The sequence below is a fragment of the Zeus faber genome, assembly GCF_960531495.2.
Source record: "Zeus faber genome assembly, chromosome: 4".
Classification (NCBI taxonomy): Eukaryota; Metazoa; Chordata; class Actinopteri; order Zeiformes; family Zeidae; genus Zeus; species Zeus faber.
In genome coordinates, this window is record NC_137191.1 from 6,688,822 (window position 1) to 6,709,317 (window position 20,496).

The following is a 20,496-nucleotide window of genomic DNA, read 5'->3' on the forward strand; positions in this document are numbered from 1 at the left end:
ACAATAAGTAAGTGGATAAACGGTTCCCGATCCTGTTGCGCCCTGGGCCCTGATGAGCATTCTGTCATCGGTGTTTATGTCTGCTATCGACACGCTGACTCTCTTCCCCACCCCCAAACTTGAAATCAATGCACCTGTGGCTTGAGCCTCTTGCATTTGTTGCCCCTCGTGTAAATAATCTTTAAGGAAGGAAAGAAGGAGGGGGAGGAAGAGACGGAGGAGACGGAGGAAAAGACGGCGACATCGGCACTTTATATGCTAAACATTTAGCCTCGGTAAGAATGCCTTATCTATATGCAAATTATAACTTATCAACTTCAATAACTGTTTAACGCCGTGTCTCCAAAACACACGATTACCTTCATTTGTCAGGCTGGTGGGGGGGGGCGGTGTGGGGTGGGGTGGGGGGTTGTCGCAAACACTGGGAAAAATTGGCGGTGGTTGAAAGAAAATTTTAAAAATGGGATGAAAGAGGAGAGAGGGAGGTGTGATGACAACGACTCACGTTTGTGTCGCTCTCTTCATCTGCACCGCGGTGCTGCTTGGAGCCACACTGTGCGTCCAGGAGCAGAGGAGAGGGGAGGAGGAGAGAGGAGGACGGAGGAGGACGGAGGAGGACGGAGGAGGACCGAGGAGAACGGAGGAGGAGAGAGGAGGAGGGAGGGGAGAAGGGAGGAGAATGGAGGAGGAGGGAGGAGAACGGAGGAGGAGGAGGGAGGAGGAGGGAGGAATACGAAGGAGAAGGGAGGAGAAGGGTGGAGGACGGAGGAGGAGGGAGGAGAACGGAGGAGGAGGGAGGCGGAGGGAGGAGAATGGAGGAGAAGGGAGGGAAAGGGAGGAATACAAAGGAGAAGGGAGGAGAAGGGAGAAAAATGCAGGAGAAGAAACGCCCTGGAGAGGATGATGAGATGTGTTATGGTCCAGCAGGAGATGACAGAGAAAAAGAAAAGAAAAGAAAATATAAAAAATTAATGTCTCGCGTTTCCTTTCTGTTTTTCCATTTTCAATTTGGGAGTGAAAATATTATTATAAATTCTTATTATAATTACTAATAATTATGTCATGGAGTGTGAAGGATTTCCCTCTATAAGCGTATTCCTGCTGTAACGAAAGGAAATGCTCCAATTCAGTTTGTGGTAAATATGAAAACCCTGCACACACAACATGACTGTGTGTGTGTGTGTGTGTGTGTGTGTGTGTGTGTGTGTGTGTGTGTGTGTGTGTGTGTGTGTGGGGGTGTGTGTGGGTGTGTGTGTGAGCATGCATCTTGGAAAAACGTGGCAGTTGCACTCCCAGAACAAATACGGTTGAATACGAGTAAACAAGATTGGCTTCCGCGCATCTATACTTACCCTTAACGTTGCTCTGAGCATTAAACTCCTTCCTCAAATCTCTTCTGAAGCTGATCTTGTCACCTGAACTAAATTCCCCTTTAGTTCAGGAGAGAGAGTCCCGTGGAGAGCCCCCTGGAGAGCCCCCTGGAGAGCCCCCTAGAGAGCCCCCTAGAGAGCCCCCTAGAGAGCCCCATAAGGATAAATGGACAATTTCAGCGTGACCTGAAGAGCACATTTAAACTTGATGATTGGTGTGACATTTTAGCCATTTTCATGCTGAAAAGCCTAATGTCACTTGAGGCGTGCAGCTAGACCCATGGTACCACTGTACAGTGTGTGTGTGTGTGTGTGTGTGTGTGTGTGTGTGTTTGTGTGTGTGTGTGTGTGTGTGTGTGTGTGTGTGCGCGCGCGTGCGTGTGCGCGTGCACGTGTGTGTGCGTGTGTGTGTGTGTGTGTGTGTGTGTGTGTGTGTGTGTGTGTGTGTGTGTGTGTGTGTGTGTGTGTGTGTCTTTGAGATTTTCTGGCCGGGGAAGGAGCCTTTTCTGCCTTTTCTTTCCATCCCCACGCCTGAAGGTAGAAAGTAGATCATCCTTTAAGGGCAGATTCTCATAAGGGGGGAGTCTCTCTCTCTCTCTCTCTCTTTCTCTCTCTCTCCCTCTTCTTTTTTATGTCTGGCAATTGCAAATATCTAATATACTTGAAGGCAGAAATTGTTTGAGATCCAACGAGTCTGAGTCAGACAATTTGAGCCTCAGAAGCCCTGAGTGCTATATTCCTTATCTGGAGTCTTCTCTCTCTCTCTCTCTCTCTCCCTCTCTATCTCTCTCTCTCTCTCTCGCTCTCTCTCTCTCTCTCTCTGGCATCAGACACAGCAACTGTATGGGCGTGCGCTCACCCTCTCATCCTCTGAACGCTTATCTCCACACCTTCTCCCACTGCTCTGGCATAATGCATAATTCATTTCACTCCAAAGAAAGAAAGAAAGAAAGAAAGAAAGGAAGGAAGAAAGGAAGAAAGGAAGGAAGAACGAAAGAAAGAAAGAGATTGTATTGGTTGTGTCGCGCCATGTTTGACCTTCTTTCGGATATATTTGCGATACTTCATTTAATGTATTTAGTTGAATGGAAAAGTCTGAAATGAGCTCAGTAGGAGCGGGCAGTTTTGAGTTCAACGTTTCAAAACGCACCGTGAGGGAGGACTCGCTCCGTGGCTGAAGTGTGGTTAGTAAATAAAAAAAGGCAAACCTGAAGCAAACACCGCCCGGCAGAGAACGGAGCCTCAAAGGAGTAGAAAAACGCCGATGTCGAGTTTCCTTTCAGTGCCAAAAATAATTTGGATTATCATCAGAGTGAAAAGACTTGAAGAGCTGCTTTTCAAGGACTATTCACGGATCTCAGCTGGAATCGTTCAGCGAAAAAGGGCGACTTCCGTGCGGAGCCAACCAGGACCTCTCAGGTCAAGCGTGGAAAAAAACCCACCTGAAATAACGCATTTAAAAATCGCTCCCTGTGGCTCACAAAGTGGTGGTGGATGAAGGCTCGGTGGGCCGGGTGCTCCGACTGTGAGGTGGGGGTGAGGTTTTCCCAGGCGTTCCCGAGACCTCCCGGGCGGCGGGTGGTCTTCAGTATCTGAAGGGGTGCACAACACGCCTCATTCTATCTCTTAGTGTGGACTGAGCGACCTGTTGCCTTGTTGCTGCTCCTTTTGGAGGCTCTTCTGATGGGCCCTGATGCTCCCCTGCTGCTGGGGGTGATTGGGAGAACCATCAGCTTCCCGGCAGGGGTCTCCTGCCTGTCCTGAACCCTGATGGCCGGACGCTGTCCATGGAGCTGGAGTGCTGGTGCCGAGTCATTACAGTCAGTGGTGGAAAAGGCAGTAGGAAGCCACACTTAAAGTAAAAGTAGAGATACTAGGAAAGGACCCTGGTTGAAGTGCAAGTCACTCATTAGAATACCACTTTAAAATGATATCAAAGGCACTTAAGTATGAAAAGTTAAAGTATATACTGTGGAGAAAAAGACTTTGGTTGTTGCTTTGAGCTTAGCTTTTTTTTTTTTTTTTTGCTCAGATTTTTTTCTGGTTGCTAATATTTCTGTAATTTTCAGTGAGCATAAGATGCAGAGATGCATCTTTCACTCCAACAAAAGAAAATATGCGTTTATCAGTAGTAGTAGGTGCAGCTGCAAGTGCAGGTGCGGGCGGAGCAGCATGGAATGAAATTAGGGTCATAGGTATTGGAGCTGTGTATCACCATACCTGAATGTGTGGAAACATTTTATATTAATGCATTTAAAGGTGTGAATCTACAAAAAACATTTTGAATGTATAAAAAGATATCTGAACAAATTATTTTGCATGATTTAAATTATTATTTTTTTTTGCAGTTACACATCTATCAGTTTGTGGGGGGAAAAAAGTTCACACAGAACTCAGTTGTACTTGTGAATCCCAAGTTTACAGTTACGCATCAAATCGAAAAGTCACAAAACTTTTGACCCACCTCCTGAAAAGCCACTGGGGATGCTCAGATTGACTTTCAAATCAGAAATGTCATTTCATTATCCAATCGCGGAGCCAGGGGGGCGGACCTTTCGAGCAGTTTATTCCTGCAGATTGCCGAGGGGTCGATCGCCTGCAGCCCAGACACGCCAATACGATCATTAATCAATCAAATTGGATAAACTCCTGATAAATAGTCTAACGTTAACCGGAATAACTCTGGAGACAGAAACATTGAATTATGTGTCTAAAGGTGGAGGAAGTGAAGTTGAGCTCCTGAATCTAACGTTAGTAGGTGTGCGGCTCTTGTTCTGAACTAACTTAACACTTCCCAGTGACGGTTTCATGATGTGGCTTGGCTGTACATCATCACTTAGCAGCACTTACAATTATGCATCCACCAGTGGACGCCGCCATCAGGAGCAATTAGGGCTTCTGTGTCTTGCTCAAGGACACCACAGCACAGCATCAGGAGGAGCCTGGGATCGAACCAGCAACCTTCAGGTGACTGGACGACCCGCCTCTGCTGAGTGGTGATGGAGCGGTGACCTTGAATTACAAAAGCGCGCTATTTAGTTTGATGTTTTGCAGGGACCGAGCAGTAACGGTCCTCCCAACACGGTATCGAACCGTATCGAACCGTTCGGCACGCCCCCTACGGTTCAATGCGCACACGCGTTGGTGCAGCTTCCGGGCGCGGCCGACCTGGCCGGTGGAGCTCAATGTGGATTGAGTAGGAAGCTTCCTGCTCAATCCACATTGAGCTCCACCGGCCAGGTCGGCCGCGTGGGGTTGGAGGAGAGGGTCGATTATCATTAAAAAAAATTTTGACTGCGCCCAGCTACACGAGTGAAACGCGAGATAAAACCAGGAAGAAATGTTTTTTCTTAAGAGCGCCATCAAGATGTCCGGTCGAAAAAATAAACCCCCAGGGCTGGCCGCGTCCCTCTCGTCACCACGTCGTTCACGAACGATCCGGCTGTTTTGAACGGCTCTTTTGTGTGAATGAAGGGAACAGAGTCTCGCTGGGCGATGAGCCTTCCTTTTGTTAGGTTTCACAGTTTTATGTCGTGTTGTTTGTTTAAGTTGCCGTCTCCTGCCGCCAGCACATGTTTCCCCCTCATGTCGGAGCTAGCCTACGCTCATCCCTCGCCGGGAGGTGCCCTGGCTGAAAGGGAACGCACCCACTGTCACGTCATGTTCAAGGCACACACGCACTGGTCTGACAGTGAGGTTTTATTGAAATTAGTTATTTTACTGTTATTATTCATGTGTGAAGAACACTGTTTATACCTGTTCTACACAAAAATAACTAACTACAGCACTGATTTTATTTTTATTTATTTTTTTATTGTGAAACGTTTTAAAAATATTAAATATATAAATAACAAAAAATAATATTTGAATGATCCACTATCCTGGACACCCATCCTCCAATCAGATGAACTTGTGCAAATTATAACAATCATACACACAGAGCGTTCCACTAGTTGTTTGTGGCAGACTCCTATAAAAATATTGAATATGTTAGACATATATAATATATAAATGTATTTTTTTACACCTTGTAACTTTCTAAATAAAAAAATAAAAAATTCTTGAATATAAAGATACCCAAACCGTACCGTTACGTGGCCCCCAAAACCGTGATACGTACCGAACCGTGAGTCCACTCTATCGTCCCAAATCGAATGCCTTGGTCACGCTACACGAGGTTCAGAGTGGTCGGATCGCTGTACCGCTCACACCACACAACTTTCCGTCTTGTGATCTGGAATCTTGACGTCGTTGCGGGTTCACACGACAAGACTGTTTGGTGACGCACGCGGCAAGTGACGCGATACCAAGCGCGGGACAGGATTTTTTTTTTTACTTTTGATTACATTCTTGATGACTGAAAAAAAAAACCGAATGAAGGCAGAAATTAGATAAGAAGTATATTAAAAACCGAGAAGAAAAGTAAAATAGGTTTGTCGTGTGTTTCTGGCTGCTGCTCCGTGCGCTCCCGGCTCCCCGTGTCTGCTCTCATTGACTGTGTCTCGTTGCGTCACTCCCGAGTCGATCCTAATACGAACAGTTATTAAACCTGCTTGATATCCAGCCGGCGTCTACCAGCCGTCGGCGAGCGCTTGGTGAGCGGTGGGATCACGCGCGTCCCTGACGGGGGCGCGCGGTGGTTTCCCTCCCACCTGGGGCTTTGCCAGGCGATCCCCAGAAGCCTGTCGGCGAGTGGGAAATGAGGCAAATATCTGGTGGTCTGACCTCGGCATAATATGCTGGTTCGGTAGCCCTAATGTGGTGATTTATTGCAGACGTGGAGAATCCCAAGGACGCCAATGCAGCCGGCGATTTAGGGTAGAAAGGCGGTGAAAGCAATATATTGGAGGATTTCCAGGCAGAACGCTAAATACTTGTGTAGTGTTCGCTAGATATATGGTCATTGTGTCACGATTAAAAGCTGTAACTTGCATCTATAACATGCGTCACATACTTGATGAAATGATCTCCTTGCATGGACATAGAAAATGTTCTGTCGTACTCATGGTGTCATTTGTGGCCAAATTTCCCAAATGTCAAGGGTATAGTGTTCTCTGTTTACATGCACAGGTAACAATAAATAACAAAAATGACCTAAATAGAGCAAGAATTGAGGTACTGGCCTTATTTTTGGTTATTCTGGTTAAGCTGTTTACATGCACTTTCAATACCTTGAGTTTCCCTGTGTTATACAAACTAATAGGCAGAATATTCCTTCTGACCTGTGGTGTCCTGCCCACAGATAGAACGACACAGCTTCAAAAATGTACAAAAAGGTGCACCCGGCAGCTCCCCTCTCCCTCCTTGGCTGAGCAGTATTAGGTTACGGTTTGCCTGACTCAGCGGGTGTAGATGGTTGGTGTAAAGACTGCCAACGGGCGACGATTTCAGTCGGCAGTCTCCTCCACTTCCGCTATCTGCGTGTTACCGTTTTCAATGTCCCCGTCGCTACGTGAAACAACAGTTCCAGCGCTGGCGCTGAAACAAAGTGTGGAGATGGTGTCTGTCTATGCGAGACGAGTCCATCGATGATCCCGTCATGTCTTTTTTTGCGAGTAAAAGTCGTGTCAACATACATCGTCAACATACATCGTTTTTGTTTTTTTTGCAGGGATTCTGTCAGGATCCCGCCCCGTGCTTGCTTGTTATCTGTCTCTCTCTGCGGCTCCCTCTGTCTCTAGGTCCCTCTGCCTGTCTCTGGTTTCACGTCCCTGCCACTGCACACCTGTCCCCAGTCAGCGATCTCGCTGCCTGTCTTCACCTTCCCTCTGCTATTTAGCCTGTTCCCATTTCCCTTTGGGTTCACCAGACCGTATCCATAATGGATTCAGCCATTTTGATGCCGGGCCTCATCTCCCCACGTGCAAAGGTTCCACCGAAACAAGTTCCCACCCGACGCTGTCTTTCAAGGGCACCGTCGCCGCATCCTGGTTTTAATGCCACCCAAGACAGCTGTGACTTGTTTAAAAAATACAAAACAAGAGAGGGCATTTGTTTCCCCTAGAACGAAGTGTGTAGAGTGGCTGTGGAAGACTGGGTTACTTTTAATCAGTAAAAGAAAAGGATTCACCTCCCCAGTAATGAGGATTGACACTGCTCAATCTATTTGACATGTGTGTTCCAAGCAATTCTTGCCTTGATGCGAAAATGCTAAAATGGCCGTGCGTAAAGTTATTTAATAAACAGGTGAAAACATTAAAAATAAAAACTTGAACTTTGCAATTGGCAATCACTCCTGTCTGTGGCGTGGGATTTGAAATTTTGCTGCTGTAAATTCGGAGGGCGTCTTCCAACTCCCGCTACGTGCAGCGGTGGCCAGGCAGCCGCAGACACCGGAAGCAGGTTTGGGATCGTGGAAGATCCCGCTGCACGACATCCACCTTGAGATCGGTGAGGCTTTTTTTCCTCCGCATAGAAAAAGTTAATGAAAAATGATTGCACAGCATTTCCAAGTAATTGTTTGCGCCGCTGTCCCGTGGACGACCAGATCGCTTTACATTTTCGTCAGAGCCAAGTTCTGTGTAAGGAATGCGTACGTCTCCTATGGTGAGGGAAGAAAAAAAACACACACACCCGCACACACACACACACACGACACGCACTCTGCCCCGGCCTGGCACGTAACGCTCACTCGAGCGACTCACCCGACTCACTCCAGTTCTACTCACTCCCGGTCCCCGGTGATTCGCACCATCAGGCCACCAGTTTGCTCGAGGAAAATGATCCACATCATTTTGATAAAAGACCGAAAGACCAAGAGTTCTCAAAGGCAGAACATTTATTTTTTAAATGAGTTTAAATTTTGATTTAAATATGATGATCAATCAGAATTGAGTAGTAGTAAACTACTAAAAAGGGACACATTTAAATTCATGGACGGTTACCGACTGTCCCTGTGGCATGGAAGCTGTGGGTGAGCGAGCGAGTGAGTGAGTGAGTGAGGCCCGCGTCAGACCTCCCGCTCAACGCAGGCAGAGCGAGGACCGACCGAGTGAGTGATTCCCAACCCGAGTCACTGACTCAGGTCGCGAATCACTCACTCAGTCCGACTTGGAGTCAGACCTTGACTTTAGGGATGGGATGGGAGAGCGAGTGAGTGATTTTTGCTGCCGTACCAATCAGCTGAGGGCAGGGGGCGGACGGGGGAGCGAGTACTGCGTTGAAACAAGTGCCAAAGTGAGTTTTTTTCTGACAGGGCTAGGATAGTACAGTTATTTACCTGACGCATTTCTACAAATACACTTAATATAAGAGTTGCACAATGGTGTGAGTGACACGTTGTCCAGCTAGTAGCAGGAAGGAGGGGCGAGTCAGTGGAGACGAGGACTGGTCCCTCCCGAACCAGGAAAACAAGTCCTTCATTCCAAACGATTCGTTCAAACTTGTACATCCCCAGCGGGGACACTTCATCAGTCACTCCGTCACCCCCCGTAATGGTTGACTCACTTTCTTTGTGCCGTAAATCGATCTTTCATTTTCCCAGGAGTTAGTACCTGGTGGCAGTGACAGTCCGAATTGCATAGTGAAATGGATTCTTATAGTGTCATGAACGAGACGGATGGGACCCAGGTTCATTTACAAAGGCAGGAATAATTATGATCTGGAAATGGGATGAAGGGCAGCTGGGTCGTTTGGGGGTCCGGGTGGGCAGGCTGAGGGCACAGGGTCCAGAGTGTGGACGGGCTGGTAGTGAGGCGTAGGCAAGCAGGCGGGCAGGCGGGCACGAGGTTTTCTGGAGACGAGGGGAGGACAGGGTCAGACAAGACAAGGAGTAACAATATACGAGCGTTCATGGAGAGCGGTCTGGAGAACACCACGCTATGCGACGGTACGATCAGACGAGGTCTGTGTGAGGAGCCGGGGTTCTTATGTAGAGTGGTGATGAGTGTGACGAGGATGAGCTGTGCCAGCCAGGCCCGGAGCCAGGAGCCACGCCCATGCTGCACTATCAGATATAGAGACAGACATACTGGACACAAGAGGGAAAGGGAGGACAGACACATAAGGAGGCTAGGGGATGGAAGGGCAGGGCTGGGGCCGTGACATATAGGGAACCAATCTAAATGTCGATGGTGTCATTATTCTATGGCCATTACTAAGTGCAATCAACATTAACTTCATAAAGATGAGTAAAATCAAAAAACTTGTCTATTGCCCCTTTAGAGGGCAACCTCCTCACGCCTTTCCGTGCTCATAGTCCCGGTGAAGTGAATCGAATAAATCGTGAATAGAACGATTGCCCGACTTTTTTTCATGCAACACATAATGAAATTGGAACCAATTCATTTGAATGGGGAGATTTTCTTTATTATATACATATACATTACGCAATATTTACACAATTATTTATAAACGTTTCAAGCCCTAATGTTCACCCTAACCCCAAAAACTACAAAAACTACAATTCTGCAATTGCCTCATGGGTAAAGTAGGTATGTACGGATAATAGTTATTTTATTAAACCTAAAAATGAAACAAATTTAATGAGTGAAAAACAACATGGATATGATGCTAGGGGTTCATTTGGTTGGGGAATATAGCTGCATTGTCACAATTTACATATGTAATTTGCAAAGCCCTGAATTATATGCCAGGCCATTTGAAGTTGTGCCCTTTATTGGGCTCTGTCCAAAACAGTTCACCTCGTTTTGGTCGCTTTTTTAATTATTGAGTTATAGGGCTTCAAAGGTGACCTCTGGTCAGGGTTCAAAGGTCAATATCTCAGTCTAGGGTCTAGGTTTAAACTTTGTCGCAGAACATAAGGTAACACGTTTTTGGAAAGGTCTCATCAGTGTGGGTTAACATAAGCACGTTTGGCAGATTTCAGTGGACAGTGTGTGTGTGTTGTGTGTGTGTGTGTGTGTGTGTGTGTGTGTGTCTCTCTCTCTCTGTAGCCCCTCTCTCCCCCTCTCCCTCTTGATGTCCTCCCCTCCCTCTCCCTGTTTTTGTGTGTGTGTGTGTGTGTGTGTGTGTGTGTGTGTGTGTGTGTGTGTGTGTGTGTGTGTGTGTGTGTGTGTGTGTGTGTGTGTGTGTGTGCGTGCGTGCGTGCGTGTGTGTGTGTGTGTGTGTCTTTGTACTTTATGGTGATCGGGCTCTGTACGTAGCCTACTATATTATTCTATTTCTGTGGTGATGCACTAAACTACAGTTGTTCTGTGCTTTACTCCTCCATGGATGGACATTGAGCTGATGTGCTGTCTGTAACCTAGGCTACTACAGGGACAATAGAGCCCCTTGAATTGTCGGGGAAAACCTGGGAATTCAAGTTCATGGCAGTAATTATACACTGCTTGGGATGTTACCGTTAATAGTCAATAGTTAATGTTGACATGGTAATGCTAATAAATTTCAGTAGCCTACGGGTACAGCAGGCAGAACATGATCATGCTTTTCATAACGGGAACGGGAACACTTCCTTACTCACCCTCTAAACCCCCTCCCACCCACACACGCACACACACACACACACACACACACTCACACACACACACTCACACACACCCGCCCCCATCGACAGATCGCCTGGAGCGGCAAAATGTCTAGAAGTCTCCGAGTTTGGGGTCCAAGCGCCTTTTCTCTGTTCTTTTTTTGAGCACCCGCCCCTCTTGACGTCCCTGCACGGGCATGTACACTACAATTTACCCTCATTTCACTCCCCAGGGAGGCATCAGCGCCGGAGGAGGGCGTGGCTGTGGGCGTGGCTGTCCAAACGCTGCTCTAGTTGTGGCTCTCTGGGACGTGCCTGTGCTAGTTCAGTAGCAATGCCGCAAAAAACTACAGTTACTACCCAGCCCCCACCCCCACCCCCACGCCCCAACCCGTGTAGAACCAAAAACAATCTGCTTCAGCGTTTAAAAAGTAGCCCAATTCTGCAGGAGACCTCTGAACTCTTGATTTGTGTTTGTTTCCACTCGCTGCTGGATATGACCCTTGATTCAAACGTGACCCGGGGGATACCTGGCTTCACTCAACCCATTGGCTTTAAATTTTCCTCCCATTTTATTTAGCAGCGAGAAACCAAGGTGTTCGGGGGGAAATGCATGGGAGTAAAAGTGTACTTGTTTGGGGCTCGACGTGGCTGAGTTAAAGCAACAGTCGATGGTAATATGATAACTCAAGTAAAGAAGAGACTCTCCCAAAAAAATACCTAAGTACAGTGACAGAGTTCTTCTATTTTGATACGTTACATCACCGATTTCAATACCCAGCGTCTGATCATAACCACAGGAATGAACACAGTCCAGCAAGCCAGGGGAACACGCTGAGTGCAGAGACATCGGAAGGATTTCAAAGTCTCATCCTTACGTACGCTCTGCGGTTTACCGGGAATATCTTTGTACGTTCTCACCGTCCTTCTGCCCTCGCGTCCGGACCGCACCAGAGCAGTTCAAGCGCTCCGCGTTTGACCTCTTGGAAACGTCCAGCGAGCCCATCCTGGTACCCCGACTCTCTCGGGCTCATTAACTCAGCTTCCAGGAGTTATTTTCCACTTTCACGCCACAGCGGTGAGAGAGCGGATAGAGCACACTGATTGAGCTACGAGTGATACCACTTTTTCGTCTTAAGATTCTGTACTTGTGGTTTTTGGCTGAAAAGGGTGTGAACTACTTCTTTTTTTTTCGGACAAGAGGTTCAGTGGAAAAAGCCCGCGGACTCTACCGTTATTCAGCCGGGAGAGTCCCGCTGAGATTAGAAATCTTAATTCAGGGGAGACCTGGCCCGGGATGGATTGTGTCTGCCGTGCTTCTCCTCCCGGAATGCACAAACAGACACAGATCAGCTGCGTAGACATGCCAACGTCTCCCTATAACATCCTTGACTTGTCTTTTAATAGAATCTAAATGCGCAACAACATGAGCCTTGGGATCGCGGCTCCCTCGCAGATCAACCCGAGTTAGTAGAACGTGCACGTGAGGGCACCGTCAAGGCGGCTGTTTTGACGTGGCTTCGAGCGCTGAATTGCCAATACAGCTTTTTCCTTTTCTTTTTTTCATTTTTTCTTTTTACTCAAATTTAAATTATTTCCGAGAGCACGTCTTTTTAACCCTTAATAACTGGCTGTGGGGAAGCCAGCTTTTTTAAAGATACTGAATGGTACTGAATATTGAATGGACGATTACAGATTCTGAAAGGGAGATTAAGCTGTTCCTCTATATAGGTTTAACATACAAAAATCAACATAATGTTTTTTTTACAGTATGTATTAATGAGGTGGATAGAAGTTTATTATACTCAACGCTAAACCCACAGTACTGTTCAAAGAGTTTACACACACATGAAATGCAGTCAAATCGTATGAAAGACCGCAGAGAAGTTAAAGATACATCATAAATGAATAGTTTAAACCAAGGTGAGGTCCGGTGTCAGTTCTCGCGTGCGTGACAAGACATAGTTTGGGGACCATCTCCCGGTGAAAGATCTTGAAAACGTGTGACCCCCTGTCGCCGATCAGTCATGTAGTGTGAAACCACAACGACTTCACGATTCCCGATCACAAGACGGAAAGTTGTGTAGCGTGAGCGGTACAGCGATCTCGAGGCTTTGAACATCATGCAGTGCCCATGGCACTAGTGTAAAAGCGGTGTAAGTCTTGGCGGCGGGTCCTGAAGCAATAAAATTAAAGAAAACACCCAAAACGCATTTGTGGTCGTTGCTCTGGAGAAGGGAGAGCTGAGGTGCCGAGCGGCTGCACACACGCTTTTCATCATGCATGCGAGCGTGCACGCACACACACACACACGCACACACATACACACACACACACACACACACAAACAGGAACAGAATCAAAAACTCAATGGGACAACAATGGCAAAATCAAACACCCACATAAGCCATTGTTTACAGGTATGGGGGCGTATTAGGGTCTTGGAAGAAGAAAGGACAAAAAAATCATTCCGTTTTTCCTCTTTCCCCCCCCCCAAGACATGATTGGATGCACTCGGAGTGCAGAGTTTATATCGAAGTAACAATTTAGTCTTTCGACCACGAGACTGAAGAACATCAAACGCTCATTGTATTTTTTTCGATATCTGCCGGGGCCGGCGCTTCACACGGACTGAACCGTGTTTGTTTAGTGCTGCTGGCGAGAGGAAAACTGCAGCCGGTGGCATTTTGGGGCCTTAGGGAGCTGGAAATCCAGCAACATAATCATATGTGTTGGCTGAGCATAAATTGAAACGCCACTGAGAGGAGGACAATAGGAGCATGTTTCATATCAGAGCAGAATAAAACTAGACATTGTGATCGTAATACTGTATTAACCCAAATGCTGGAAATTATTATAAAAACATCATAATTGAAATGGAATATAAACACTGTTCGTCATTGATTGTATTAGCTGAAATTGAATAACATGGCATAGGAGCGGGAGCCTGGGTAAAATTCCCAGGGTTGAACTCCTAAATATCTTAAATACGCTCATTAGTTGCACAAATAATTAGCGGCACTCATAGTCTTATCAGTCTGTTTTGGGCCCTTCCAGGGCCTTTCTGAGCCCAGAGGCAAAGATAAAGATTACCGTGGCTAATGCTCCAAACAAATTCCATTACACAATGTACAAAAAAAAAAAAGATTCTAATTACCTTTTCCAGCCAATTTAACATATAATGGCCTTCTGATACCCCAGCATCAAAACAAAAAGAGTCATATGAAAATGTGGAAAATAAATTTGTCAAACTAATATGCTTTTGTGTCAGTGCTATTTCTCACAATTTATGTCACAAACAAACCAAAAATGTTGGTATATTTAATGTTTATCAGCTGCAGTATAAAGTCAGTCGGCTTTATTTGGCCATGTACATTTTCATGGATGACAAATTTAATTTGGTATGTAATGTAATGTAATATACTGTATCTGTGGGGGTCTGGAAGTTGATATGGGGATGTGTTAATATGTTACAAATATAATGTGCATTACTGTGTGCGTAACTATTATATAACGAGACAGAGTGCTGGCTTCTGGTGTCAGATTTAAAGCTGTATTTACCATGTCAGCAGTGGCAACTTTGTACGATGACAGCGCCCAAGGCCCTCTATGTTGGCCCTACGATAAAGAAAATAGTGTAAAGTGCCCCCTAGGTTGCCCCTACGATAGATAAATAATCATCAAATGCCCTCTAGAGTGCCATGACGATAGAGAATACAATGTAAAGTGTCCTCTAGAGTGCCCTTATGAAGGAGAAAACTGTATGAAGTGCCCTGTAGACTTTCCCTGCAATTAAGAAAACGTTATATGGACGTTATATAGTGCCCCCTAGAGCGCCCATTTGAAAGCGAAAACATTATGAAGTGCCCTGTAGAATACCCCTACCATAGAGAAAACTGTGTAAAGTGCCCTCTAGAGTGTCCCTACGATAGAGACAACTGTGTAAAGTGCCCTCTAGAGCATCCTTGTGAACGTGAAAACATTATGAAGTGCACTGTAGAGTGCTCCTACCAGATTTTAAGTCTTGTCCGAAACGTGTTTCAGATGTTCAAAATAACGACAAATTTTGACCCCCCCCCCCCTTTCACTATTGAAAAGTGCTCATTTTATGATTTTCGCCTCGGCCCCTAAAACGCTCTGTGCATGCCACTCATGTTAGGCATAATTTATGAATAAAATAACACAAAGTTCAAACATTGTGATGTTATGTTTCTTCAACACTTCCCCGCACACACATATCAGACATAGAACAGTTCCAACAAAATGCATAACGCAGGCTTTCTGCACATCTCAGCAGAACGCCAAAATACCTGGGTCCCCCCACTTGACCTACAAGGGAAAAAAAATAAATAATAAAGTTCATTTCGCATTAGACAAGTTGTCTTGGCTGATGGATGCGAGGCCCTCCAGGGCCCCAGGTCGGCCACTGCCATCGCACAGAGGAGTCATTACGGCGAGACATGGAGACAAATCTACCAGGCCTCGGACCGTTCCCTGACAGTGCAGGTAATTTGTTTACTAAGATTTCCCCCACAAACAGCAAACAGACCCACTTCCACAGCGGGCATCTCCCCAGGCAGCGTTGGCCATTCAGCATGTTTAGAAGACATTAAAATGTGCTCAGCAGTCATTTCACCAAAATGAATCTTCATGTGCCGTTCATCATGACAGGCGGCTGTTAGCTGCTGCCGCGCCCGCTACCGCGCCCGCTGCTCTCAGGTGAATTGCGATATTAAAGCGAGAGAGGGAGCAGGAGGAAAAAATAAAAAATGTTAGCGTTGAAATGCCAGATCAACGGAAAAAAAAATATGACAGAGCGGTTCCTCTTCTGTAAAATTACTGAGTCAGGGCAGTCGGAGCCTCCTGCACGGCTTGCAACCCGGGTATCACGCTTTTTCGTGCTCATAGTCACGAAAATTAATCTATTGAATCACGTCCCTGGAGTATGATTGTCCGACTATTTTCGTGTCACACATAATGTAATGTGCACCAATTCATTTGAATTGGTGCACATACTTACACTATAATTCAGGGCTTTGCAAATTACATATGCAAATTCTGACAATGCAGGTATATTCCAAGACCAAATTAACCCCTAGTAACACATGAATTTTGTTTTTCACGCATCATTTTTTGCCATTTTTATAATAATAAAACTACTTTTCCCACCAAAATGGCGGGGAATTGTCATTTTTGTAGTTGGCTAGAATTGGGGTTTCAAACGTTTATAAATTATTGCACTTTGCAAATTACATGTGTAAATTCGCAGGTACTGTATATTCAGACCTGCCAACCTGCAAGCATTTTGTGTACCAACCACGCAGTTCCCGGTCAAAGTACGCAGGTACGGAATGCCAGTTGAAACGACAAAAAAAAAATATATATATACATATATATATAGTAATTCATTCATGGAAAACAATCAATCAATACAAAAAATAGCGTACATTAATTCTGTATTTAAACTACATCCCTCAGATTGGCCCAGATGCTACGACCTTGTGCTTGTCGTTGTGGAACGCCTCTCCTCCCTCTCCTCTCACTCGCTCAAGATCCACTGATATGTCAGTGGTACTTTATTATCAACCGAGGTGTAACGCTGCATTGCTGAGCTAAAAATGGAAAGTGGGGGAGTAATAATCAAGCACAAAATTGTGACCATAATGTGAACAATAAAAAAGGTGAGATGTACCGATCGATCAGCTGGTGACAGGAATCTTCTGTTTGCAGCTTGATCGGCCGTGACCAGTGACCGGCCGATCGGCGAGTTGCGTCGTTGACCCTCAAAAAAGAGAGCGAAAGAAATAAGATGTGGGCTGTTCGGAGGCACTTCAAGGTAAACAAAGAAGATAAGATAGATTATTTATCGATCCCTGTCACTAGAGCGGAGCGTCTGCTCTTGGTCCTAGTGCGCCAGCTCTGCTGGTGATGAAAAAGGTTCAACTTTTTTTTTTTTTTTTTTTTTTTTTTAATCGGTTCTTGACGAGTCACTCAGTCAAACAAGTCATTCGATTTGATTTAGTTGGTTAAATGCATAAGTGAAGGAGGAGCTTCCAGTGAATGAGATTGAGAAGAGACAGCCATTTATCATTGCACAGTTTTTTGCAACTATTTCAATTCATTTTGGAATGACAAGTACCATTTTAAAATAATTTTAAAACTATATTTGTAGAGACTTTCATTCGAAGTTTGAAATGAACATTTCCATGTTAAGTATATGTTGTGTTCTATTAACACTCAGTGAGAGTTACAGGTTGCATGGTACTGGAACTTGGTGACAGTATCATATTCTATTTTATTGGAAAATAGAATATTCAATTTTACTGGTACTGGTTCATGAACAATAAACACAGAGTCAAAATCAGCAATGTCACTATTGTGGAAACTGAAAATTGCAGCGGTAGTCTGTGCAACCGTCCAATCAGGTGAACGTGATCAGACCACATTTGTCATTGGCGTCCGGCAGATATACGCAATGACACAAAATTAGATTAAAAAATTAGATTTCTCCGATCACGGATATAAACACCAAATGATCAGATGACAATGTAAAATATATTTAATTGTCAATCTTTTATTATGAACATACAATTGAATAAAAAGATCAAAATTGGCCAAAATCGCAATTGGCAGCTCACACTTAAAAGAAAATTGATTGTTGGTTTGAAACGTTTATAAATAATTGCGTAAATATCACCCAATGTATATAATCATTTACTTTTTGCTCCTCTTGAAGCCACAAGTCTGTATGATATCGACCTCGTTTGAAGATAAACACTTTTTTTTTTCGCGATGTCGTGGAGAAGTACCACACTACCCATAATCCGAAGTGTAACAGCGATGACTCTGATTGGTGGAGCTCACTGTTACCATGGAAATGTTTACCGCACTGGCTGGCTGGTCCTCAGGTGCACAGCTTCTCCACAGCTTCTCCAACGCTGAGAAGCGTTTAGCGAAGACCAAACGGAAGCGCGGGTTATTTCTCATTTTCTAAATGTAATTTGGTGCAGTTTGACCCCATTTCAAACGACTGGCGCCACCCTTGCATTTTGAAGATTTAAATTTTACCACTAAAAAGCCAGGATGCCGTGGTATTTTAACCATAATTTGGCTGCAAAAAAGGTTCGGCCCATTCATTCATTATGATTTTTATTAGGTATGGTTTTAGATCAATTAAATGTGTTGATCTGGTAATGTCAGGAAAAACAAGCGTCCAATTTCTGTTTTGGGGTGTGTGTTAACTTGACTTCATCTTACCGGTTCCTGTTCAGTAGACGTGAGTGAACTCGCTGCTTGGACGCGTCACATTCGCAGCCTCTCCATCGGGGAGAAGCGTTTAGCGGAGACCAAACAGAGTGGATGACTAATTTTCAAAGGCTTTTCTTAAATCGCATGTTATCTTTATTTTTTTTCACACTTGATCGTTCCATTGGCATCAAAGCCGCTACAATTATCGGGCAGATCAGGTGCCGGGCCCCGGTGCAGCCCCAGCGGGGTTCCCAGAGTGAGCGCAGTTCACCCCGCCCGAGGGACGCCGCATCACGCCGCCGCCCCCGCCATCCATCACAGCGGCTGATTGGACGGAGCCGCCAGGGAGCCCCGCCCCCAATCCGCCGCACGCTGTTTAACTCCCAGGCCGAGCGGCGCTATTTCAACTGGATAAATCTGTGAGTGTGCGTGTGTGTGTGTGTGTGTGTTAATGTGTTTGTGTGTGTGAGTGTGCGGGTGGTGCACAAAGCCAGGACATAAAAAAACATGATGAATAAAACCTCATGGGGAGCAATGGAAAGAAAGGACAGCATGAGAGAGAGAGAGAGGGAAAGGGAGAGAGAGAGAGAGAGAGAGAGAGAGTGCGGGCGAGCAAGACTAGAAAAGACCACTATAGAGGGAGAGGGTCGAAAGAGAAAGATGGAGAGATGGGGAGCCAAATAGGAGTGAAAGACCATGAGGACAGGGAGACAGACAGAGAGAGAGAGAAAGACAAAGAGTGAGAGAGAAGAGAAATTAGGAGAGAGACAGAGAGAAAGAGAGAAAGAGAGAAAGAGAGGGGGAGAGAGAGACAAGGAGCAAGAAAAGAGTGGGAGAGTTAGAAGAGCGACAGAAGGATTGTGAGAAAGCAGGGAGAGAGAGAGAGAGAGAGAGAGAGAGAGAATAGCCAGGAAAGAGTAAAGAACAGAGAGGGTGGCTGTGGCAGTCCCGCCTGCCACCTGCTGCCCGAGTGGTGTTTTCAGGACCCCTCCGACACAGAGACGCAGGCAGAGATGTTGCAAACACTACAGTTTATTATCACGAGCGGCAAGATGTAACAAGCCGGGAGCAGGTGGACACACGTCATGAGGCTCCCCCTGTGTGTGTGTGTGGGGGTGGGGGATTTACCTGTTGCTCCATGATTGCTCTGATGAGCAACAGGCGTACAGCCACCCTGATCCCAGGCCCAATTATCTCCACCCAGGACAGGTGTGGCTGCTCAAACCACACCAGCCCCACACTACAGTGAGAAACGGGAAATAGAGAGAGAGAGAGAGAGAGAGAGAGAGAGAGAGAAGGTCGAAGAGAGACACAAGTAAACAGGAAAGAGTAAAATACATTTTAGAACAAGAGCGAAGAAGTGTGAGAAAGAGGAGATTTAGAGAGAGATAAAAATAAAAGAGAGAGAGAGCGAGCGAGCCTGCAGCAGGTGCCAGTGTTGTCTCCTCCTCTCTCCCCTCTCCTGCCTCTGCAATGCCCCCTTCATCTTCCTCCCTTCCTCCCCCACTAATCCACCCACCCACCCCCTCTCTCAACCCTTTCTCTCTCTCTCTCTCTCGCTCTCTCTCTCTCTCTCTCTCTCTCTCTCGCCCTCTCCCATGATCGGCAGCTGCATCCAAGTCGGCCCCACATAGGAAATGATCAAGATTGTTTTTGTCGCCGTCGCCACCTTCGGACCGCCCGCGCAGCCTGATGGGAGCGACGGCAGGCTGCGGGGAGATGTCGGGGCTTTTGTACTTTTTTTTTTTTTTGTTCCAGACCCCCATTCGGTGACATAAACGTTCAGATGGAATTGACATCAGGTCCGGCAGAAGTGGAGCGGGTGCAGGGAGCCGTCGATGTGACCCCAATGAGGAACCCCAGAGAGCCGGCAGCTGTCATCGCCGGCGAGCAGCGGGAGTTTGGTATTAAAGTGATGGACCAGAAGCGGTGAAGGAGGACGACGAAAGGGCTTCCGACTATTTTTCTTTTGAGATTTCGGTTCCTGACGAGGCGCTCTGTGAATAGGGTCCCGCTTTGATTTTCTTCTTTGTTGGTTTGGTTCAGTCCGGTGGGCGAGGCAGGACTTCCTGAACGGTGGACCATGGTCGGAGGAGGAGACGGAATCATCTAATTTCGTCATAGATATTTATTTTTGGTGGATGTAAAGAGTAAATCAGCCACATTCGAGCCACACCTTGGCCTGTGCTCCGTTTCAAGGAATACCTCGGTAGTTATCATCAGTTTGCCAGTCGAAGATTGCTCGCAAAATCCCAAATTACGGGGCTTGTCGGGCACGCAGGCCGGCTCTGCTCGTCCTGGCTCGTTCTGCAAATCGGGGTTCAAGACTCGGTGAAAGGGAAAGCCTGTGTGTCTGGCTGCAGTTACTGAGGCGCAAACCAAACAATAAGAACAAACGACTCCTTTGCCGAAGTGACTCCCCATTTAGAAGGTGATTTAGAAGGTTCGGAC